This window comes from Choloepus didactylus, chromosome 20 (genome assembly GCF_015220235.1).
Source record: "Choloepus didactylus isolate mChoDid1 chromosome 20, mChoDid1.pri, whole genome shotgun sequence".
Classification (NCBI taxonomy): Eukaryota; Metazoa; Chordata; class Mammalia; order Pilosa; family Megalonychidae; genus Choloepus; species Choloepus didactylus.
In genome coordinates, this window is record NC_051326.1 from 34,752,918 (window position 1) to 34,778,884 (window position 25,967).

Below are 25,967 nucleotides of genomic sequence, written 5' to 3' on the forward strand. Positions count from 1 at the left end.
TTCATCTTGACTAAGGTGCTTTAACAATATCATCAGATCTAGATTGTTCTTTTCTCTGTCTCCTAATCCTGGTTGCTCTATGTTGGTTTCACTCTCAGGTAAGCTCTTCTTAAGGTATCTCCAGGCTTACGTCATCGTCACTTCTTATCCTTGATCGAGGAGGATCTGCTCACTCATATCCTGTCTGGCCCAATAGAGTTACAACATTCTTGGTTTCTTCTTCCCTGGGTCACTTCTGCAGCTCCAGATAACACATCCTTCATTTCTTATTCCATCAACTGTATCTTGACTCTTTACTTTGTAAGATGAGGACACTTGTGCTCTCATCTTTCCTTCTACCTCTCCTCATTTCCTCCCACTTCCCAATCTGTCAGCTGTGCCTTTTCATTCATAGCCTCGTGATTGTTCAGCAGCTACATTGTATTCTGTCACCATTGTTGATTTTTCCATCATTTCTTTATATGTTGATTCTATAAGCTTGAAATCAGTAAACATTGTTTACATTATCATGATCATGTGAATATTGTTCACTGATGTGCAAAGTACTACACTCGGATTTATACTCTGCGGGTCTGACGACATCGCTACTTTGCTACTCAGTGGAGCTTGTGCCTAACAGTTCAGATTGTTCTTTTTTTTTTAATCTCCACTACTTTATCATAGCCTCATTTTTTTCAAACTATTAATCCTACTTTTATTTGGTTATTTTTATTATTAATTACCAGAACTCTCTGTCATTCTGGTCTAATGTAGATTTCTACTCCTTGCTTTCCTGGGTTGGAGTTGGAGCTGGTGTCCTGGAGCCATGTCTCCTTTTTTGAATGTATTATGTTTCCCAAAATTCCATTATCTTTGATGCAATCTTGTGTGGGCAGACATATTAGTGTTGGTTAGATTGTAATTCTTTGATTGAGAGTTTCTATGGAGATGCAACCCACCCAACTGTAGGTGATAATTCTGATTAGATCATTTCCATGGAGGTGTGGCCCTGCCCATTCAGCATGGGCCTTGATTAGTTTACTAGAGCACTGTATAAGCTCAGACAGAAGGAGTGAGCATGCTACAGCCAAGAGAGACGCTTTGAATAATGCACAGGAGCTGAGAGAGGAGCTGCAGCTGAGACAGACACATTTTGGAGATGACCTTTGAAAGCACACTTTTGCTCCTGAGAAGCGAGGAGAGGACAAACGCCCCAAGAGCAACTAAGAGTGACATTTGGAGGAGCTGCAGCCTAGAGAAGAACGTCCTGGGAGAAAGCCATTTTGAAACCAGAACTCTGGAGCAGATGCCAGCCCCATGCCTTCCCAGCTAACAGAGGATTTCTGGACACCATGGCTGTCCTCCAGTGAAGGTATCCGATTGTTGATGACTTACCTTGGACACATTATGGCCTTAAGAATGTAACTTTGTAACCAAATAAATCCCCTTTATAAAAGCCGATCCATTTCTGGTGTTTTAGGAAAAGGCAGCATTAGCAAACTGAAACAGGCATCTACACGGAATTAAATGGAGGACTCTGTGGCAATACTGCTTACTAGTGCCCTAATTTCTCCCAGATAGCTTTTAAAGTTGAGAAACTTTTTTTTTTTTTTTTAAGAAATTGCGAAAAACTCCCAATTTTTGGCCAGGGAGAAGTGCCTGGTTGTGGCAGTTCTACTCATTATAGTAGAGAAGGTTTGGGGGTTGGTCTGTCTCCATATTCAACATGCAGGACTTCAATTTGTCCTTTGTTTTCAGCACCTCTCATACCTGTGCCCTGTGGCATTTACCATTTCAATCTAGTCAAGAACTTTTTCAGTTCTCAAGGACACCTTCATTTGCTTCTTTTGTTTCTTTCATTAGTCACCATTCTTCCATCTGATTTCTGTCTTCTAGCAATTTATTAAAATTCCTTACCTACTATGGGTCTCCTCCCATTCTCTTGGTTCTGGTGGATTTATACATTTTAAATTCTTTTACAGTCTTTGTCATGGGACCTTTAGATGAGAGGAGATACCTGCATGTACTTGGTACCTCATCACCCTGGACTGTTCATCTTTATGCTGATGTCAATTTTGTGTAGAGAAGACAACTCCTTGGATTCTCAATTGGTTTTCTTTAGAATCATCTAAGTTTAGGACTGGAAGGAACCTTGGACTATAATAGATAAATTCCCACCTCTTACTTTCCCGTATCACTAAGGGTTCAATCAGGGAAGCATGAACACTCAGATATATGTATGTATGTGTGAATGTATGTATGTGGATATATATGATTTAACCTTACACAACTGTGAGATGTGATTAAAATGTCTCTATCTGGCTGTTGACTATGGGTTTGATCCTGGAGTTTGAATTCTGCAGGGTGGGCAGGTAAGATAAACGTAAAGCAGGGAGAGTCAGGACAAGGAAGAATCTGGAAGCACAAGCCGGAGCCTATGAAGATGAACCGAAACCTGTGTCAGTTCTTGTTGCCTGTGACTTTGATGATGTGGGTGCCCTGCAGGAGAGGCTGGCACTCTTCATCACAGATCTAAACCTTTACCTGGTCCAGGACTTGGGGAAGCTGAACAAGAATCTGAGAGAAGATGGAACAACATCAGGACTGACTGCTGTCCCATGCCAGCCAGGTGAGCCAGCAGGTAAGGGACAATGTGTGTGAGCTCCCTGCTGCTCCTGCACTGAGCTCCTGAGCACAGAAACCATACAGCTGCTGCTCTACTTCCACCCTCCATATCTCAGGGATCCAGCCCAACTAGAAACTTCCAGGGAAAGGACTTTTTAGGAACAGTTCAGTCTACTCAAGTTGACACATCACAAAGCCACTATACCTGCAGATAGGTTCAGAGAGATGAAATGATTTATCCAAAGCACAATGGCAGAACTTGAACTAGAAACCAGGACCCTGGATTTTCAAATCAAATATCTTAAAAGAAAATTTTCCCCTCACTATAGGTAAAACCCATTCTTATTCAAGAAAACCTGAAAACAAGAAAATCTGAAAAACAGAAAAGTTGAGGTAAGATAAAAATTACTCATAGTCCCATCATTTAAACGCAATCACTGTTAATATTTTAGTGTATTTTCTTTCATTCTTTTTCATGCTTTTCTCCATGCATATCTACTTATATTTCCATGTGTACCTATATTTTATTTAATGCATTAAAATCTTTACCAGTATCACAATCATTTATTTAACCATTTGTCTGTGAATGGACATTAAGGATATTTCTAATTTTTTTTCTAATACAAATAATGTTGAGTAATACAAATAATGAGGAGTATCCTTGTGTTTAAATTTTTATTCCAATTTTTTCCTTATGATAGAATCTTAAAATTGTAAGCATATACTTGGAAATTGCTTTCAACAAAGCTTATGCCAATTTATCAGAAATGTGTGAGAATATCTGTTCTCCAAATGTTTAAAAACATTGGGTATTACCTTTTAAATATCTTTGTTATCAAGTTTTATCTTATAATTGTTTCAGTTTGTATTGCTTTGATTACCTGAGGATGAGAATTTAATCATTTATATTTAATTTTGGTGAATTGTTTGTTTAGTCACTTGTCAACTTAGACCCTGTTCCAGTTTGCTAATGCTGCCATTATGCAAAATATCAGAAATGGATTGGCATTTATAAAGGGGATTTATTTGGTTACAAATCTACAGCCTGAAGGCCATGAAAATATCCAAATGAAGGCATCAACACAAGTATACCTTCACTGAAGGAAGGACAATGGCATCCAGAAAACCTCTGTTAGCTGGGAAGTCATGTGGCTGGTGTCTGCTGATCCCAGGTTGTGTTCCAGCTCCACTCTCAGCTCCTGTATGTTCTTCAAAGTGTCTCTCTTGGCTGCAGCACCGAGCTCCTTCTGTCTGTACTCTTATAGGGCTCCAGTAATTTAATTAAGACCCACACTGAATTGTGGGGGAGGGGGAGCACACCTCCATGGAAATAATCCAGTCAGAGTTATCACCTTTAGTTGGGTGGGTCACATCTCCATGGAAACAACCCAATCCAAAGGTTCCAACCTAATCAACACTAATACATCTGCCCCCACAAGATTGCATCAAAGAACATGGCATTTTGGGGGACATAATACATCCAAACCAGCACAGACCCTTAATTATTTTTTGTATTATCTTTGACTATATTCAGTATAACTCCTCAGCCTTTTATTACAGATATATTTTTTTCCTGAGCATTTCAGTTCTCCATGCCAGAACAATTGGCTCCAGGGCAAAGAAGTACAGCCCTGTGGAGGGAAGGGACAAGCAGACATTTGGGAATATTCTGGTCAAGAGTTCTGATTGGTGTGTGTTGTTGAGAATGCTGGTGTGAAGCCGGCTGAGTCATTAGGTTTCACAGCTCACCCCTGAACAGATTAGCAAGGTCACATAGGGACTGGGACTGGGAAGAGGACAGAAAGGCTGGTGAAGGGCACATGCCCCGGAGGGCCGTCAGAATTGGGAAAAGTGGCTGATGAAGTAGAAGTGATGGGAACATGTAGAGAAAGTGACTCTGACATCTTAAAGTTTATAGGCAAAGACTGTCCTCAGACTTTGGGAAAGCTTATTTGAGAGAATTCAGAGAATGCAATTCCATTCTCTAAGATGGAAGAAGCTGCTCAAAAACAAAATCCTGCCAAGTGCACGTAAAAGGATACTAAAGATTTAAACATGAAGGAACCAGCCAACATGTTTTGCTTTTCATTGCATGGGGAGCAGTGGGAAATATGGAGATATGGAGTTTATCCTTGAATGACCAATAAATTCTCTATAAATTAAATAGGTATTTATATTTTTACCTATATATCTTATATGTATGTATATATATTGCAAATATATACGTTAGGACATAAACAATTACGGTGGAAGTGTTTCCTTCCCTACCTGAGGAGGATTTTATTTGTTTTGGAGAGGGCCTATTAAGGAGAGAAATTATGAACAGATTTCATGTATGAGGGAAATGAATGAAGTAAGAAAGGTGATTTTATTGTGCTGCTATAGATTACATTCCCCTTTAATGTCCCAAGAGACATGAGTCAATAATGGTATTCCTTTTTATTTTCTATTGTCTTTTGAACGGAGCCTTCTGGTAAAGATCTCTAATACTGAACCATCTTTGTCTATGGGTTCATAAAGGCTGTATCTTCTCCAAGACAGGTTTTAAACTTCCTTTTAAAAAAGAAAGAAAAGGAAATTCCAAAAACTTTAATTACTCATGATCAATAGGATTAGAAATGAAAAGGATTCTGTTTTTTCTTGTGATAAAAAACATGGATGTTAATCTGAATTTTACCTTCAACCTTGGTGTTCAGAAAAGTAAGATATGAATGTAGCTCTGTGCTCACAAATTCCTTTGTATGTTCATTTATTTGTATCTCATTTCATTCCGTAAAGGGGTTTGAGCTTTCCTGTCTATTCTCTGTTGCTTTCTTTGCTGGGAAATAATTCCCTTTCTTTTTTCCTCCATCTGGTGGGCTCTTATACATACTCCAAGAGCCAACTCAATTATCACCTGCTCTATGAAACCTTCTCTAACTCTCCCAGGCAGAATGAACTCCGTCCACCCTTGCTAATGCTTATTTGGCTATCACATCAAATTGTTATTACTATCTACTAGATTACAAGCATCCTGAAATCTCATTTATTTTTATATTCCCAGCATCTGGCATAAAGCCTTCCAAATATACATAACTGGCTGAAACATAAAGCATGGAAAGTCCTTCATCTTGTATAGGGTTTCTGCTCTCCTCTCTTTGAGCGTCAGTGTGGAGGGACCTTGAGTAATACTTCTGACCTCTCTCTGCTCCTCTCATTCAGGCCAGGGGAGGAGGAGTGACTCATCTGATTTGCTGGGGCACCTTTGGAGCCAGCCTGTCCCCAGCATGCCTGCAATCTGCCCTGACTGAGTGAATAAGTTTAATTCTGGGGTGAAGTGCTAAGAAGTTCATCTGTGCATTTAAGCCAGCTGTTTTCGGTAATAAGGCTGACATGTTGATTTCCGTCTGGCTGACTCCTGTGTCAGTTGGTTCCTGACTCAGGAATAGAATCGATGTATTATCTATTGCTCCCCTGCTAAACCCTGAACATCTGACATTTGTACAGGGCTTTTCAGTTTACAAAGCACTTCCACATCCATTATTTCAAGTGCTGTAAATAAGGCAACAAAGTGCTGTGGCAGTATTGGGAAGTGAGTGATTAATTTCTGTTGGAGAAAATACAGAAAGATCGACAGAGAAGCTGCATGTTTCTGGTCCTTGTTCAGCATAGGTGTTGGGCAGAGGGTCTCTGAATTCTGCCCCTTCCAGCACAATGGAACCAGCAGAGGATGTTGGCCCACTTCCTGAATTTGCCTCACCTACAGTCTAGCTTGCTTTTCTGATCCACTGCATCTTCCCCTAATTTTTGATATCCATTGGTTATGTATTGGTATTTCCAATTGTTACCCCAGGAGGACCTGGCTTTGTCAACCTGTTCAGACATGCTACTGTGACATGACCTGGCATCCTCTGTGGATCAGGACCCAATAATCATTCTATGGAATCGTGCTCTGTGACTACTCCTTTCCCCAGTCTTGTCACCATCCAGTTGGCTGGCACAGACAGCTTTGAGCTCTAATGTTCTATGATCATTGGACTTAATAATTCTAGAAGCAACTGGGTCTCTGTGCTCAGTCACAGCAAAGGCTTCATGACATCAGAGATATTGTCACACCTGGGTGACTTTGTAGTCACTATCAGTTTTCTTAGGATGTGGGTCCACCAATAGTCACTTCATTGATGTGGATGTACTAAAAGGCATTTTGGAGAAAACAGCTTCCACAAAAGTGCCAAATTATAATTGACATTGTTTTTCAAAGTGTTAGAATATAAATTGAATTTCAAGGCAAAGGGAAAAAAAATTAGAATGGGAAGTAAAGAAAGTGAATTTACAAGCAGAAATGAAATGAGTCAATCTAATTTCAAAGCTTGTCCTGAACCAAGGGTAAAATAACAAACAGGGCTTTGAAAAAGGGAAATCTAATATTTATAAGGACTTCAACATCTAAGGGATGATAAATTGCACTTGAGAGAAAATGCTGCATTCGATACATTTTATCTTGACATTGAACCCTTTAAAATGCCTGTAGAGCTTGTCTTGTACATCTGTTGTGGCCCACATGCCAGGCTGTTCCTGGTAGTAACTGAAGGGTTATTTTGCTGAGAAAAATCTGTTTGATTTAGAAGCTGGAAGAAAGTAAAGGGAAGCTCAGAGATTGGAATCTAAATGAAAAAGAGAAAAATTTCAAATGCCACCATGGCAGGAAAAAGATGAACAAGTCTAGGATAATTGACACATCTTGTTATATTCAGTTCTGTTCTATATGATCCCCGAACACGTTCTTACCTGGTTTTATCTCATTTGAGTCTGTTTTGAATCACAATAGAGGACGTGACTAAGGAAATCAAATCAGTGAAGTGCATTGTTGGGAAAAATTACCTGTGGAGGCATGAACTTGTAGAGTTGGGACACTGGTAGCCCTGTCTCACCCTCGGCTGAGCTGCTGCAGTCCCTCTGTGGTAACCGGTATTGACCGAGTCCCAAGTTGGGAGTGTTTGGATGGATAGGGTGTAAGGGACTATGTGTAGTCTCATGTGTGGGGTGTGTGTGTGGATGTGTAGGGTGAAGATAGGGATCTAACTGGAGTTGAGGTCAGGTGAAGTCCTGTCCAGTAGGCGCTGTGTCTCCTCCTCTCTGCTTTTGAGTTTGGTTATTTAGTTGATGATTTACCCCATTCATCAAAGCCTCTACAGGGACATGTGCAATGCAGTGCATTTAGCGAAACATAATCCAAACTCTGCTTTTAGAATGCTGATTCCCACTTGCCAGTTCTCACCCAAAAGGACTGACATTAACCAGCATTTATTTAATAACAAATGTAATATGTTTTATATGAATGTATTCTTATTTTACATATCTATATTAGATGATTGTGACATTTTCATACCATTTAAATATTTAGTGATGAACATGTGATTTGACACCATAAATATTACTCAGACCTGGATTCAAATCCTGCTTCTACCACTTAACTTAGGAACTTTGCTTGAGTTTTTTGAGCCTTGGTTTCCCCTCATTTGCAAAATGGGGATAAAGTCCACCTTGAAGGGTTGGTATGAGGATTAAATGAGAAAATTTGTTAAGAGGTCTAGAACACATTAAATAAATTCCCTTTTTCCTACAATTTGGATAAATTTATTTTTTTAAAGAAAAAGTATCATACTATATTTTTATTTAAAAAACTAATTTGTCATTAGACCTTAACCATATGACCAAGGCACTAATTCTCAAATCTTAAAAATAAAAGTGACCACAAATATCGTATTTTTTTGAACTTTATATTTGGAAATAACTTCAAATTTACAGAACACTTGAAAGAATAGGAATAGTATAAAGAATACCTGAATATATTTTATCCAGATATATTTATGGTTAACATTTTACCTTATTGTCTTTATCATTCTCTCTCTTTCCACACACACACAAGCATGTGTATATATGTATGTGTGTATATATATATATATATATATATATATGTATGTATATGTATATGTATATGTATATTTATAATTTTTTTCTGAACCATTTGAGAGTGAGTAGCATATATCATAGAACTTTACCCTTTAATATTGGTATATTTCCTAAGAATAAGGATATTCTCAGTAAATTTAAAATTGATTGAATCTTTTTATCTAATGTACCATCCATATTCCAATTTCATCAACTGATCCAATGATGTCCTTTGTGAGGCTTTTTTTTTCCTGCCAGTCCAGGATCCAGTGCAGGATCACATACTGCCTTTGGTTGGATTTAATCTGGATTAACAAAACTATATTTTACCATTTATTTAATCACTGACAAATGATATACCTGGCCTATGTATACAGAATTCAATTAACAGGGCAATAGAATAATCAACTTTTATTTATCTGGACATTTCAATGTCTTCTAACTGCCCAAAGTAACAATTTTAAACTCATCCCAGTTTTCAGGCCTCTATAACATACCTTCACTCTAATTATCTATTAACTGCTTATCCCCCTAGAGGTAGCAGCCTGTAGCGGGCAAAACACAAATTTGGTGCATACAGCTCTGGGTGCAAATTCTAGCTCTACCAGGTGTCGGCTGCATGACATCTAGCAAGTTTCTTAACTTTTCCTAACTCCTTCCAAACAAAGTAACAACAACTCAATAAATAATTGTGGAATGGATAAATGAATCTATTTAATAGGTCATTAGGAGAATTAAAGGCAATGATTTGTTTAAAAGTGCCCAGAAAGGTACTTGGCTCATTGCAGGTTCTCTACAAATATTTCTTCCTTTATCTTCTTTTTTGCAAGGGTCAGGTTGGTAGTTTCCCAGAAACACGAAATGCCTTAATCATTCCCACGTCCAGGACTTCACTCACGTGGCTCCACCTCCACCATGCCCTTCCCACTTTTCTCCACCCTCCCAAAGCCTACGTATATGTTAAGATTCAGCTTTAGGTTTTTTATATTCTTTCTTCAGCCCTCATCAATCTCATTAGTCTCTCCCACTCTTTAAACAGCTGCACTATCCTGGACACATCAAAGTTCTGGTGAACAGAGAAAAAATGAAATCCTAGCACACTAAACTTTAGGGGCCCTGCTAAGGCCATAAATGTCGAGAACGTCTTAGGTAAAGAGGAGGAGGGCACCAACAGTTTCTGAGCCCTGCTGCGTGCCCACTGTCCATGTGAGTTTCTCAGAACCCCCCCTTAGGTAGCTCTGCTTATCTCTATTTTGCAGATGAGAAACCCCCCCAGGCAAGGCCACAGAGCTACAAAATGGTGGCACTGGATTCTGAACCCAGAGCAGATTTTGTACTTCCTTTTGTATTAACTTGCCACCCAAGCTGAAGTGTACATTGAAAAATATTGGCTTCGATTCACGGATGACAGGTACATATTAACTTTTCGGGAAACCAGAATAGTGGCGGGGGTGGGCGCCTCCCAACCTCTTGCTCGATGTCCAGTGGCTCTTGTCACTCTGAGCCAGGGTAGCCTCGATGAGCCCTTGACTGACCCTGTGTGACTCAAAATGACAGTTTCATGTGCTTCTGAGGGAAAACTGGTTGACTAATAGGTAGTTCAAAAAACCTTTTACACGCAAAGAGCTCGATAATTTCCCATTTTTAAAGTGTCATTTGCAGTTATCAGTTAATGGCAGCTCAACAAATAGGCATTTATTATGAGTGCTTCAGTGCAAGAAGTTGGACAAAATGACCTCTTGGGGCCTTCCCAGTTGATTTAATCAGTCTAATCAAACCCTTAGACTGAGTCTGAGCCCAGAGTAGAGCATTTATTTCTGTTTTGACGTGTTCTATCACTGTTTTGGGTGAACCTATTATCTCCCAAGCAGTTAAGTTCTTTGAGGGTAGAGACTATTTAATACTTTTCATTTGTCTCCCATAGTACTTGGTACAGAGTTGAACACATAGTAGGTACTCAGTACATACCAACTGATTGACTGATTCTGCAAATTGTAATTCCAGATATTTATAATTCAGGGACTGTTAAAATTGAGCCAGATTAACAGAGAACTCTAAATAATGATCCTTAAGAGCCATTATAAAGTGGATTGTGTGGACTCCTCAGAAAACTTTGCAGGCAACATTTACTACTTTGGAGTCCTACAATACCCATGCTTATTTTATTTTGTTGTATTAAGAATGGACTTAAATAGGCATCTCTTTTCTCATCTCTGATTTTATTTTGGTCTCAATCCTGGCAATGTTTGATGGAGAAAAATGCCTGTCTTTGTCCCTTATAAAAGGAGTGTCTTGGGCTAGAAACACTAATTAATATAGCAGGTTTTAGAGATGCATAACCCAGCATCAAAATTTTAATATTGGGAATTATGAAAAGCATCTAGGTAAAGAAGGCAAATTGAAACTGGATGAGAGGATTTCCCTTTCCCATGATACCTAATGAAATGAACCACAACATAAAAAAAGTACAATCAAAATAAAACAAAGCAATAGTTAAAAAATTACAAGCAGCATTTAAACAAGAAAAAGGCTACCAGCCAATATTGCAAATGTCAAAATGCTGTGAAGGGAGAAGATTCTGGCAACCCTGACTCACTATACATCTTCTTGAAAGTGGTACTATAAACTGAAATACACCCCCAAATCTGGAGAGAATCTAATTGAAGTTTGCCTTATATGTTTTCTATTGCTGAGATCAGGAAAATGGAGATAAGAAGGAAGTGGGCAAGTAGGCCTAACTTTTACACTAGTGGAACGACATTGTTGGAAAGATTCACCTCTAAATTAGTTAGAGTAGGAACAGATTCACTACGCCTCTCACCCTCAAGTTATAGAAATGTAGGCAGATCACAAAATAGCCCTCAGACTGTGGCTGGCAGGGGAAAATAAACAAACACATTCAGGTAGAGACACTTGGGAAAGGAGTCAAGAAAAATGCTCTCTAAAGAAATTGGAGAGTATGGAGAAGTCTGTGTTAGCATGAGAAGGATAAAAAGAAATGGCAAATATACTAAAAAGAAAACAATGTAGCATTATAACAACAACAACAAAAAAAAGATGAAGAAAACAGCTCATAAAACCCAAAGAACAGAAAGAAATTTCACAAGAATGCCTCACATTATAGACAAATTTAAGAATATGACTTCAATAAAAGAAGAGCTCAAAGAAAGATTAAAAACAACAGTATGAGATGGAGAGTTATAGGAACTGAGAAAACAAAATGAAGAGTAAAATATCATCATGACAAAATAAGTAAATAAATAAAATCAATAAACAGAATCGAATTGATAAGTCAGAAATACTGATACAGAGGAAAACCCCCAAGTTAATCATAGTGCACGCAGAAGAAAAAGGCAGAAGTTGAGGCAAGTAGAGAGAAGCTAATAGATTAGAGGATGAACAGACACTCCTGGTAAGCATGATTGATGACTCTAAAGAAGAAAATCCAACAAATGGAGCAGAAAAAATACTTGAAGATATAATACAAGAAAAACTTAAATATATTGGTTAGTTTTGCCTGTTTTAGAGCATAATTTTTAGGAGAGAATATTTCATTGTATGACTGTATCATAATTTATTTAATATTGATGGGCATTTGAACTGTTTCTAATTATTGCTGTTATAAATAGTTCTGGGCAAAAGCCCATGGAAAAGAGTTTCTCTAGGTTATATACCCAGGAGTGAGATTGCTGGGTCATAGGGTACGAACATATTCAACTTTATGTGACAATGCCAATTTTTTACAAAACGGTTGTAACAATTTACACCTCACATTGATAATGCATAAGAGTTCTTTTTCCACACATTTTCATCAACACTAGATATTGGATTCTTAATTTTTGCCATTCTACTAGCTGAAAATGATATCTTGTGGTTTTAATATGCATTTCCCCAATTATTAATGAAGTTGAGCATCTTTTCGTGTTTATTGGTCTTTTGTTTCCTTTTTTGTGAAATTCCATTTTATGTATTCTGTTCTTTTGTCTAGTGAGCTGTTTGTCTTTTCCTGGATTTGTAGAATTTCTTTATTCTAGATAGCAATCCCTTCTCTATTATTTGTATCGCAAACATTTTCTCCTAGTTTGTGGTTTCTCTTTTTCATTTACTTTATGGTTTTCTTTGATTTTAATATAGTCAAATTAATCAATCATTACTTGTATTTTCTTGTTTTTCCCAACCAGCACAATTACTCTATTTGATTTCACATCACAAGAACAACATTAAAAGAAGCAGACACAAAATGAAAATGGAAAATTGACGCTGCCATCTGGATATTCAATAAAAATATGTAAGTTTGACTAGAAAAACAACAGTGAACACTTGTTTGGACTTCTTGAATAGTTACCTATTTCCTCACCTATATGTGCACATGGAGTTTGAGAATCAACTTTCAACTTCCATTGAGGGAGCTCCTTATGTGTTTCCTCTGACACCTGGTTCCAACAGAAGCACCTCCAGCCCAAGGTGGTTTTGATTTGAATAGCAGGTCTCAAGCAAGGTGGACTTTAACTTAATTCAGATTTATCTCACTCATAGAGTACCAATGTCATTAATTTTATTATTTTTATTAAGAATAATAATTTTAAATAAATATGGACTGTGATCATGGGGTTTGGGAATTAACAAATCCATGGAAGAAACTCTTGGTTCTAGAATCAAGTTAGAAAGGAAAAGTGAAAGTATCTCATTATTCCAAAGTTCTGAAGCTCAGAAAGGAAAAGTTCTCATTATTTTATAAGGAAATATTCTTTCAGGTTTACAGCGAAATCTTTCCTCTACTGCTGATAGGAAACAGAAGCTAGTATTTGTCTATTAAAAAAGGTAGTTTCTCAAAATTTATATTTTTGCTTTTGTGATTTTTTTCCTAACTAAATTGAAACTGGCCAGTGAGATTGTGAAAGGACCCCATTGTTCAACAGTATTCTATAACACAGAAGAATCTCTCATTAATCACTGAAATAGTTTAAATAATTAGAAATTATGATTAATACCATTTGAAGTCCTGCCAGTCTAAAAGGCACAATTTTGGAGTGGGAAAAGAAACTTAGATGACAATTGCAAAAGGAAGAAAGGAAATATTCTGACTGAAAGAATAGTTGAAATCTGGATTAAAATTATATTTATTTCTTTGTTAACAATACTACAACCATTTGGTTGAATTGGTGTAGGAAAGGAGGGGTGGAGAAATGGATCAAAAGATAAAAATATCTTGCTTAGAAATACTCTCTTCCTAAGTCTTCTCTCTCCCTTTAAGGAGTGTTCCTAGGAACCTGCATTCACAGCCCATCTCTCATTGACCAGGCCAACACACACACATTTTCCTATTCTAGAAATCTTCCCTTTTAGGAGAACGAGTGACATGATCCCATTCCACTTATGCTTCAATTGAATTTGCAAATGAAATTTGTAGCCTAGGATGATCAATTGTATTTCTTAGCTTGATTCAACATCAGAGCTTCACCCCCAATCACTGACTGTGTAGACTGTGTAAACTCATAAACTCACTGAAACTAATCTGAGACTTCCTTTAAGCAAGTGCTGTGTTGATCAGGTCCCTTTTTTTTTTAAATCAAAATGAATGTGAGGTCAAATACGGTGGAGTTAGTCCCTATGTTTATCACAAACCACTTATCAAAAAGAATGAAACCATGAAAAGATTAGAGCCTGATGAGTCTGGTTTCTTTAACAGTTGTAGCAGCTAGAGAAAACAATAAAAACAAATATTTATTATGTGCATATTCTGTGCCAAGCAGTGTGTTAAATCTCAAGGATATATGTCGAATAAAACATACCAGTTCCCTTTTGGGGCACATCATTTATTCAACAAATTAATGTGTGAAGCACTAGTCTATGTGCTGGGAATATAGCAGTGAACACTCTATGCCCCCCCCCCCTTTTTTTTTCTATTAAGCTATTCCTTTTTTTTTTCAGCTATTCTTTTTTTTTCATAGCTTATGTTTGCTGTGTTTTTTTCACATTTACCACTCTACTGTTAACACCTTGTAATAGTGTTGTACATTTGTTACAGTTCATGAAGGAACATTCTTATACTTGTCCTATTAACCCCAGTCCATCGTCCACAACAAGGTTCACTGTTACATAGTCCCATGTTTTATCTTCTTTCATTCTAGTAATATACACCACCAGAATCAATAATCAACCCAAACAGAAATTCTGTACAAATTAAGCATCAACTCCACATTCTCTACCCAATCTATCTCCTGGTAACCTATATTCTAGATTCTGACTCTATGCATTTGCTTATTAGAATTAGTTCATATCAGTGAGAGCATACAATATTTGTCCTTTTGTGTCTGACTTGTTTCATTCAGCAGAATGTCCTCAAGGGTCATCCATGTTGTCTCATGTATCAGGACTTCATTCTTTTTTTTTTTTTTGGTTAACATGATTTTTATTTTATGCCTATTTTACCACAATTAAAAATAAATAAATAAAATTTAAAAACCAAGCAAACAAAAGGAAAATTTCAAAGACAAAAAAAAAAAAAAAATCCCATCACTTCCGTTGATCATTTTTCCAAGGCAGGGTTTCATTTTTTCTTCTACTACAGCAAGGTGAAAACATTAAAAAAAAATAGACACTTAATGCCACTTTCAACTCAGCCCAGAGGTAACACCCCAGGTTGGGAGTGGGATCCAAGGACTTCTCCTGCAGGCGGCAGGCGCCCGGGGTAGCCCTGAGCACCCTTGGTGCCCTGTCTCGAGCAGAAGTGGCTCGTTCTGGGCCATCCTGGGTCGCCAAGAGCCCCGCGTCCCCACAGTGGGTGCGAGCAGCGTCTCCTTGGACACTGACGATGGGTTTGCCCAAGTAGACAGAAACTGCACTGGCTCGCGTGTAACCCAGGTCCCTTTCTTTCAAGGGAAAGAGAAGCCAGCAGCCACCCACGTCAACACATCCCCTGCTCGCCCAGGTCCTAGTCAGACATGGTCTCGGACGAGCTCTCGCGGGGTAACTTTGAGGTGGGATTTCAGCCTCAGAAACCGATAAAAGCTGAGAAGAAGCCGCCTTCCGTGGCCGGGCGAGGCCGGCAGCGAAGCAGCGACCCGGGTCCAAGCCCAAGAGGACCTAGGGGGAGCGGCCTGGTGGCCGGGGGCGGAGAAGGGCCGTGGTCCCTGTGGCGGGGCCGGGAGAGCTGTAAAGCTGCAGCCCGGGCTGGAGCAGCGCCTTGGACGAGGCCCCGTGCTTCAGCGCCCACGTCCACAAGTCCTCGAAGGAGGTGGGGCGGCCCACGGCCGGAGGGTCCCCAGAGGCGGATGTCCAGCCCCGGGTGAGTCCTGGGCCTCGACCTGGCGAGATGGGGTGGTTCTGCGGCTCGGGTAACTCCGTGGAGCCACACGGTCTATGCCCTGAGGCGTTTGAGCAGAGAATCCCACTCCCTTCCTGTGAGGGTGGGTGGCCAAACGAACCTCATGGCGCCCACTACGGAGCCCCTGTGAGCGCCTCTCTCCAGGGATGTTGGGGTAGGAAAGGCCTTTCTCTCTGTACTGGCTGGTGCCAGGTCTGGGTGACGGCTCTTTGCCTTGTCCACTTCATTCCTTTTTACAGCTGAATAATATTCCATGGTATGTATATACCACATTTTGTTTATCCTTTCATCAGTTGATGGACACTTGGGTGGTTCCATCTTTTGGAGATTGTGAACAATGCCGCTGTGAACATCGTGTGCAAATATCTGTTCAAGTCCCTGCTTTCACTTCTTCTGAGTATATAGCTAGTAGTGGGATTGCTGGGTAATATGGTAATTCCATATTTAGCTTCTTGAGGAACTGCCAAACCATTTTCCACAGCAGCTGCATCATTTTATATCCCCACCAGCAATGAATGAGGGTTCCTATTTGTTCACATCCTCTTCAGCACTTGTCATTTTCTGTTTTTTTTTTTTTAGTAGTAGCCATTCTAGTGGATGTGAAATGATAGCTCATTGTAGTTTTTTTTCCCCACACCACATTCTATTTATGAAAAGTTCAAAATAGTCAGAACTAATCTATGGTGTTAGAAGTCAGGATAATGGTAATTGAGAGGGGGCTCTGGGGTACAGATAATGTTCTCTTTCTTGATCCAGGAGCTGGTTACACAGATGTGTTCACTTTGTGAAAACTTATCAAGTAGTTCACTTAATATGTGTGAAATATTTTTGCATGCATGTTATATGTCAACAGAAAGCTTCCACAGTTCCAACTGTCACTTCATTTCTGTGTCTTCACGTTGTCTCCACATAGTAGCCCTTATTCTTGATGCCATGGTTCTCCAAGCCGGGGTTCTCAGCCATGGTTGCATTGGCTCTGGCAGCAGCTCCTCCTGCTGCAGAGAGTCTTGGGGTGGAGGGGGTTGAGGGGTGGTGCTCATTGTGGTTTTGATATGCATTTCCCTAATAGCTAGTGATGTTGAGCATCTTTTCATGTGCTTTTTACTCTTTGGAGAAATATCTGTTCAAGTCTTTTGCCCATTTTTAAACTGGGTTGCTTGTCTTTTTATTGTTGAGTTGTAGAATTTCTTTATATATTCTGGATATTACACCCTTATTGGATATGTGGTTTTCAAATATTTTTTCCCATTTGACTGGATTGTCTTTTCACTTTCGTGACAAAGTCTTTTGATGCACAAAAGTTTTAATTTTGAGGAAGTCCCATTTTCTTTTGTTGCTTGTGCTTTGTAAAGTCTAAGAAATCATTACCTAAACAAGATCCTGAATATGCTTCCTACATTTATTCCTAGGAGTTTTATAGTCTTGGCTCTTATATTAGGTCTTTGATCCATTTGAAGTTAATTTTTGTATTTGGTGTGATTTAGGGTTCCTCTTTCATTCTTTCACATATGGATTTCCAGTTCTCTGAACACCAGTTGTTGAGAAGACTTCGTACCATTGTGGAAGACACTGTTCTTTCCCAGTTGAGTGGACTTGGCAGACTTGTCAAAAATCAGTTGGCCATAGGTGTAAGGGTCTATTTCTGAACTCTCAATTCAATTCCATTGGTTGATATGTATATCCTTGTGTTGGTACCATGCTGGTTGGACCACTGCAGCTTTGTAATATGCTTTAAAGTTAGGAAATGTGAGTCCTTCAACTTTGTTCTTCTTTTTCAAGATATTTTTGGCTATTCGGAGTACCTTACCTTTCCAAATAAATTTAATAATTGGCTTTTCCATTTCTGCAAAGAAAGATATTGGAATTTTGATTGGGATTGCATTGATTCTGTAAATTATTTTGCATCAAATTGACATCTTAGTGATTTTTAGTCTTCCAATCCATGAACATGGAATGTCCTTCCATTTATTTAGGGCTTTTAAAAATTTCTTTTAGCAAAGTTTTGTCATTTTCTGCATATAAGTCCTTTACCTCCTTGGATACATTTATTCCTAGATATTTGATTCTTTTAGTTGTTATTGTGAATGGAATATTTTTCTTGATTTCCTCCTCAGACTTCTCATTACAGTCTATAGAAACACTACTGATTTGGGGATGTTGATTTGTACTCCACTGCTTTGCTGAATTCATTTATTAGCTCTAGAAGCTTTGTTGTCAATTTTTTGGGGGAATTTCTATATAGGATTATGTCATCTACAAATAGTAAAAGTTTTACTTCTTCCTTTCCAATGTGAATGCCTTTTATTTCTTTTTCTGCGTAATTGCTTTAACTAGAATTTCCAGTACAATATTGAGTAACAGTGCTGATAGTGGGAATCCTGGTCTTGTTCCAGATCTTGGAGGGAAAGCTTTCAATCTTTCACTATTGAGTATGATGTTAGCAGTGGGTTTTTCATATATACCCTTTATCATGTTGAGGAAGTTTCCTTCTATTCCTATCTTTTGAAGTGTTTTTATCAAGAAAAAATGGTGTTGGATTTTGTCAAATGCCTTTTATGCATCAATTGAGATGCTCATGTTTTTTCCCTTTGTTTTGCTGATGTGATGTGTTATGTTAATTGATTTTCATATGTTGAACCTCCCTTGCATACATGTGATAAAACCCACTTGATCATGGTGTATAATTCTTTTGATGTACTGTTGGATTTGATTTGCAAGTATTTTTTGAGGATTTTTGCATCTCTAGTCATAAGAGAAATTGGTCTAATTTCCTTTTCTGTAGTGTCTTAATCTGGCTTTGGTATTAGGGTGATGTTGGCCTGATAGAATGAGCTTATAGTGTCCTCTTATGATTATTTTTATTTCTGTAGCATCAGCAGTAATGTCTCTTTTCTCATTATTGATTTTATTTATTTGCATCTTCTCTCTTTTTTCCTTTGTCAGTCTAGTTAAGTGTTTGTCAATTTTATTAATCTTTTCAAAGAACCAACTTTTGTTTTTGTTAATTCTTTCTATTGTTTTTAAATTCTCAACTTCACTTATTTCTGCTGTAATCTTTTTATATTTCTTTTCTTCTGCTTGTTTTGGGGTTAGTTTTCTGTTCTTTTTCTAGTTCCTCCAAGTATGCAGTTAGGTCTTTGATTTTAGCCTTTCTTCTTTTTTAATGTGTTTAGGGCTATAAATTTCCTTGTCAGCACTGCCTTTGCTACATCCCATAGGTTTTGATATGTTGTGTTCTCATTTTCATTCATCTCAAGATATTTACTGATTTCCCTTGCAGTTTCTTCTTGACCCACTGATTGTTTAAGAGAGTATTATTTAACTTCCATGTATTTGTGGATTTTCCAGTTTTCTGACTATTATTGATTTCCAGCTTCATTGCATTATGGTCAGATAAGACGCTTTGTATAATTTCAGTCTTCTGAATTTGTTGAGACTTTGTTTTGTGACCCAACATGTGGTCTGTCCTAGAGAAAGATCCATGTGCGCTTGAGAAGAATGGATATCCTGTTGTTTTGCTGGGATGTTCTGTATATATCTGTTAGGTCTAGTTCATTTACCATATTACTTAAGTTCTCTTTTTCCTTATTGGTCTTTTGTCTAGATGTTCTATCTATTGATAACAGTGGTGTATTGAAATCTCCAACTATTATTATAGAGGTGTCTATAATTCTCCCTTCAGTTTTGCCAGTGTTTACCTCATGTATTTTGGGGCACCCTGGTTAGGTGAATAAAATGTTTATGATTGTTATTTCTCCTTGGTATATTGTCCCTTTTATTAATACACAGTGTCCTTTGTCTCTTGGAACAGCTTTAGTTATATCAGCCATTTTTTCCTTTGGTTGTTATATATCAAAGGAAATTGGTCTCTCTTTTCTTTTATTGAAACCTTCTTTTCTGTATAGTTGATTTTTTGTGATGCATCTGACTGATCCTTTCCTCATTTCTGTTTCTGTATATTTTGAAAATACTTTCTTTTTGGTTACCCTAGGTTTTTTATTACACAGCCTACTAATTTGCGAAGATATCAACTTAGCTTCAATAGCAGACATGATCTCTGCTCTCATATCCCTCTGTTTCCTGTCTTTATGTTGTTTTTGTCCCACTTTACCACTTTATATTTTGCACATCCATTATCAGGAAATATGCCTTTTTCTCATTCAATTATATTCTTATTCTTACATGAATTAAATAGTAGAGTTGTATATTGAGGATACAGTACTATTAGGTTTTATTTTTACCGTTTTGATTACCCTTACTGATGATCTTCATTTTTTCACACTACTCCAAGCCACTGTCTCCTGTCTTTTTCTTTCAACCTGCAAAATAACCTTAATAATTCTTGTATGGCAGGTCTCTTATTGATGAACTCTCTCAGTTTCTGTGAATATTTCAAACTCTCCCTCACTTTGAAGGACAGTTTTGCTGGATAAAGAATTTTTGGCTGGCACTTTTTCTCTTTAAGTACCTTAAATATGTCATACCACTGCCTTCTCACCTCCCTGGCTTTGATGAGAAATTGGCATTTAGTCTTATTGGGATCCCTTGTATGTGATGCATCTCTTTTCTCTTGCTGCTCTCAGAATTCTCTCTTTATCTTTGGCAATTGGCCATTCTGATTAGTATGTGTCTTGGTGTAAGCCTATTAGGATTTATTTATTTATTTTCTTTTTTTTTTTAAATTTTATTTTGAAATAAATTCAAACTTACAGGAACAGTTGCAAAAACAATACAAAACCCATACACAGAACTCCAGCGTATTCTGACCCCCCCCCTCCCCCAATACCCCAATCCACCAACTTTAACATCCTGTCACACCATTTCTTTCTTTCTTTCCCTCCCTCCCTCCTTATCTATCATCCATCATCTATTGCTCTGTCTTCTGAACGTATGAGAGAAAGCTGCACACATCCTTGAACAATATGATTCACCTATATAATCCCTATGAACAAGAACGTTCTTTTATGCCATCCCATTAAGCGCAGCTAAGAAGTTCAAGAAATTCAACATTGATACAAAGGAGTCCCCACTATGGCCCTTTGAGTCTCCTTTCCTCCATCCTCAGATCCCATCCAGGCTAATCCTTGGCATTTAATTGTCCTTGCCTATTTAGACTGTCTTTTTCTTTTTTCTTTTTTTTTCAATTGTGGAAACATAATATTGCCTAAATCTTCCCATTCCACCCCCTCCCTAGCCTTCCATTAGTGGGATTAATCACATTTAGAATGTTGTAATACTATCACCTTCCCACCATCCATTACTAGAAATTTCCCTTCACCCCAAACAGCAACCCTACACTCATTTCTTAACTCCCCATTGCCCCTTCCGCCACTTCTGGTAACCCATACTCGACTTTTCATCTCTATGGTCATATTCTCTGATAATTTCTTTGTGTTTACTGTGGGGCTTAAATTTAACCTCTTAAATCCATAACAATCTTGTTTTTCTTTGATACCAACTTAACTTCAATAGCACAGGTAAACTATATTCCTCTACTCCTCGATTCCCCCACCTTTATATAGTTCTTGTCAAAACTTACATATTTTACACTGAGTTCAAAACCACTGATTTGTCATTAGAGTTTATGTATTTTACATCCTGTAGGAAGTAAATAGTGGATTTACAAATCAAAAATTATTAACTTCTATTTGTATTCCATTGTGGTCAGAGAATGTGCTTTGAATATATTCAGTTTTCTTTTTCTTTTTTTTTTTAATTTATTGAGGCTTGTTTTATGCCACAGCATATGGTCTATTCTGGAGAAAGATCCATGATCACTAGAGAAAAATGTGTGTCCTGGTGATTCGGGATGTAATGTTCTATATATGTCTGTTAAAATTCTCCATATCTGTCTCTCCTTTCTTTGTTTCTCTGTCGGTAGGGTTCCCTTTAGTATCTGAAGTAGGGCAGGTCTTTTATCAGCAAAATCTCTCAGCATTTGTTTGTCTGTGAAAAATTTAAGGTCTCCCTCAAATTTGAGGGAGAGCTTTGCTGGATAAAGTATTCTTGGTTGGAAATTTTTCTCTCTCAGAATTTTGAATATGTCATGCCACTGCCTTCTTGCGTCCATGGTGGCTGCTGAGTAGTCACTACTTAGTCTTATGTTGTTTCCTTTGTATGTGGTGAATTGCTTTTCTCTTGCTGCTTTCAGAACTTGCTCCTTCTCTTCAGTATTTGAGAGTCTGATCAGAATATGTCTTGGAGTGGGTTTATTTGGATTTATTCTATTTGGAGTTCACTGGACATTTATGCTTTGTGCATTTATATTATGTAGGAGGTTTGGGAAGTTTTCCCCAACAATTTCTTTGAATACTCTTTCTAGACCTTTACCTTTCTCTTCCCCTTCTGGGACACCAATGAGTCTTAAGTTTGGATGTTTTATTTTATCTATCATATCCCTGAGATCTGTTTCGATGTTTTTGATTTTTTTTCCCCATTATTTCTTTTGTTCTTTCATTTTCTGTTCTGTGGTCCCAAGGACTCTGGGTCATTGTTCAACTTCCTCTAATCTTGTATTATGAGTATCCAGAGTCTTTTTAGTTTGGCCAACAGTTTCTTTTATTTGCATAAGATCTTCTGTTTTTTTATTTACTCTTGCAATTTCTTCTTTATGCTCTTCTAAGGTCTTCTTTATGTCCTTTATATCCTGTGCCATGCTGTTCTTCATGTCCTTTATGTCCTGTGCCATGCTCTCATTGTGTGATTTTATGTCTTTGATTAATTGCACCAAGTACTGTGTCTCTTCTGATCTTTTGATTTGGGTGTTTGGGTTTGGGTTCTCCATATCGTCTGGTTTTATCATATGCTTTCAGATTTTCTGTTGTTTTTGGCCTCTAGGGATTTGCTTTACTTGATAGGGTTCTTTCTGGATATAGAAAAATACCAATCTCTAAACTTTCTCTAACTAGCCAGCAGAAGGCATCCGCAAGTCACCTATTCCCCTCAAGTCAGTTCTCCCTGACTTTGTCTTTGTGGTGTGTGGGGATCTGATTCTTGTGGGGTTCAGTTGGTGCACCTAGTTTGGGTATGTTGTTGGTGCTGTCTGCCCTGAATGTGGGGTGTGTGTCTGGGTGGTTAGGGAGGCAGGGCAGCTTTAATAATCAAACCTCCCAGGTGTTCCCACAGATTTAAGGCTGTTACAAGAGTCCAAGTCTTCATTTCAGGCTTGCCACAGATTTTCTCTGCTGCTGACCCACAAGTCCTTGATATTGGTGTAGGATCCCTGGGTTTTCCGAGCAGGTCCCCTGTCCCTGCTGTGCTCTTCCAGGACCTCTGCTGAGGGGAGGCTGTGCCACGTCACAACTGCATGCCAGCCTCCAGGGTAGCCCTGGGCCGCTGGGCTGTGCAGGGGCATTCCGCCACCATTTCCGCAGCCTGGGGCACTTGGCCTGCGCCATTGGTGGAGGGCTGGGCACCACAGTTGGATTTATTTTGTTTAGAGTATATTGAGCTTCTTGGATATGTATATTTATGTCTTTCTTAAAAGTTGGGAAGTTTTTGGCCATTATTTCCATATTTTTCCTACCCCCTTTTCCTTGTCTTCTTCTTTTGGGACACCGATGATGCATTTGTTTGTGTGCTTTGTGCTTTCACTCAAATCCCTGAGACGCTGCTCAATTTTTTTCTATTCTTTTCTCTTCTTTTTTTAAAAAATGGTTACAGTTTATGTATTTTAGATCCTGTAGGAAGTAAATAGTGGAGTTACAAATAAAAAATACAGTAGTATTGGTATTTGTATTTACCATGTGATCTTTACTGTAAATCTTTATTTCTTCATGTGGTTTCAGTCAGTTGTTTAGTGTCCCTTCCTTTCAGCTTGCACAATTCCCTTTTGCATTTCTTATAGGACTGATCTACTGGTGATGAAATCCCTCAGCTTTTGATTATCTGGGAATGTTTTCATCTCCCCCTCGTTTTTAACCTCCAGGTGTTTGTGAATTTTCTAAGTCTCTGATGGTTATTGACTTCTATTTGTATTCCATTGTGGTCAGAGAATGTGCTTTGAATAAATTCAATTTTTTTTTAAATTTATTGAGGCATGTTATATGTCCCAGCATATGGTCTATTCTGGAGAAAGATCTGTGATCACTAGAGAAGAACGTGTGTCCTGGTGATTTGGAATGTAATGTTCTATATATGTCTGTTACATTTCTCTATATCTCTTTCTCCTTTCTTTGTTTCTCTGTTGGTGGGGCTCCTTTAGTATCTGAAGTAGGGCAGGTCTTTTATCAGCAAAATCTCTCATCATTTGTTTGTCTGTGAAAAATTTAATCTCTCCCTCAAATTTGAAGGTGAGTTTTGCTAGATAAAGTATTCTTGGTTGGAAATTTTTCTCTCTCAGAATTTTAAATATGTCATGCCACTGCCTTCTCGCCTCCATGGTGGCCGCTGAGTAGTCACTACTTAGTCTTATGTTGTTTCCTTTGTATGTGGTGAATTGCTTTTCTCTTGCTGCTTTCAGAACTTGCTCCTTCTCTTCAGTATTTGAGAGTCTGATCAGAATATGTCTTGGAGTGGGTTTATTTGGATTTATTCTATTTGGAGTTTGCTGGGCATTTGTGCTTTGTATATTTATGTTGTGTAGAAGGTTTGGGAAGTTTTCCCCAACAATTTCTTTGAATACTCTTTCTAGACCTTTACCCTTCTCTTCCCCTTCTGGGACATCAATGAGTCTTAAATTTGGACGTTTTATTTTATCTGTCATATCCCTGAGATCAATGAGTCTTAAATTTGGACGTTTTATTTTATCTGTCATATCCCTGAGATCCATTTCAATTTTTTCCCCATTCTTTCTTTTGTTCCTTCATTTTCCATTCTGTGGTCCTCTAGGATGCTGAGTTGTTGTTCAGCTTCCTCTAGTCTTGTGTTATGAGTATCCAGAGTCTTTTTAATTTGGTCAGCAGTTTCTTTTATTTCCAAAAGATCTTCTATTTTTTTATTTACTCTTGCAATTTCTTCTTTATGCTCTTCTAGGGTCTTCTTCATGTCCTTTATATCCTGTGCCATGCTCTCCTTGTTTGTCTTTAGTTCTTTGATTAATTGCTCCAAGTACTATGTTTCCTCTGATCTTTTGATGTGGGTATTTGGGTTTGGGTTCTCCATATCATCTGGTTTTATCATATGCTTTAAAATTTTCTGTTGTTTTTGTCCTCTTGGCATTTGCTTTACTTGATAGAGTTCTTTCAGGATATGAAAAACTCCAGTCTCTAATTTGTCAGATGTACACTTTCTCTAATTAACCAGCAGATGGCGTCTGTGAGTCACCTATTCCCCTCAAGTCAGTTCTTCCCAACTTTGTCTTTGTGGTGTGTGGGGGTCTGATTCTTGTGGGGTTCAATTGGTGCACTAAGTTTGGGTGTGTTGTTGGTGCTGTCTGCCCTGAATGTGGGGCGTGTGTCTGAGTGGTTAGGGAGGCAGGGTAGCTTTAATAATCAAACCTCCCAGGTGTTCCCGGAGATCCAAGGCTGCTGTAAGAGTCTAAACCTTCATTTCAGTCTCGCCACAGATTGTCTCCGCCAGATAATCCCTGGGATTTCCAAGCGGGTCTCCCTTCCCAGTCGTGCTCTTCTAGGACCTCTGCTGAGGGAAGGCTGTGCCACGTCACAAGTGTGCGCTGGCCCTCTAGGGAAGCCCTGGGCCGCCAGGCCATGCAGGGGCATTCCCAGCCTGCCGCAAAGATGGCTGAATGGGGTGTGTTACTTTCCCCACCTTCACACAGCTCCGCCTTCCCAGCTCCGGGACAACCAGCTGTGGGTGCACTAAAGGCCACTGTCCACGGCCAATACTGCGGTGTGTGTGCATGCTGTGGGAAACACTCCCTGTCACACTGAGACCCTTGGCGTGGCTCTGGGCTGTGGCTCTGGCCCTGGGCAGGAGTGTCCCCAGCCCGTCGAGAAGATGGCTGCAAGGGGAGTGGTTTCTTTCTTCTTTTGGCTCCCCTCTGCCCCCCTGGCTCCAAGACAATCAGCAGCGGGTGCAGGAAGGGCTATCCTCCATGCCAGATACCGAGGGTTTTGCAAGGCCTGCTCCCACCGCGCTTTACTGTGTGGTTCTCAGCTGCTCCCGGTTTTTTTGTTTTGTTTTTTTAAAGAATTAGTACATCTCC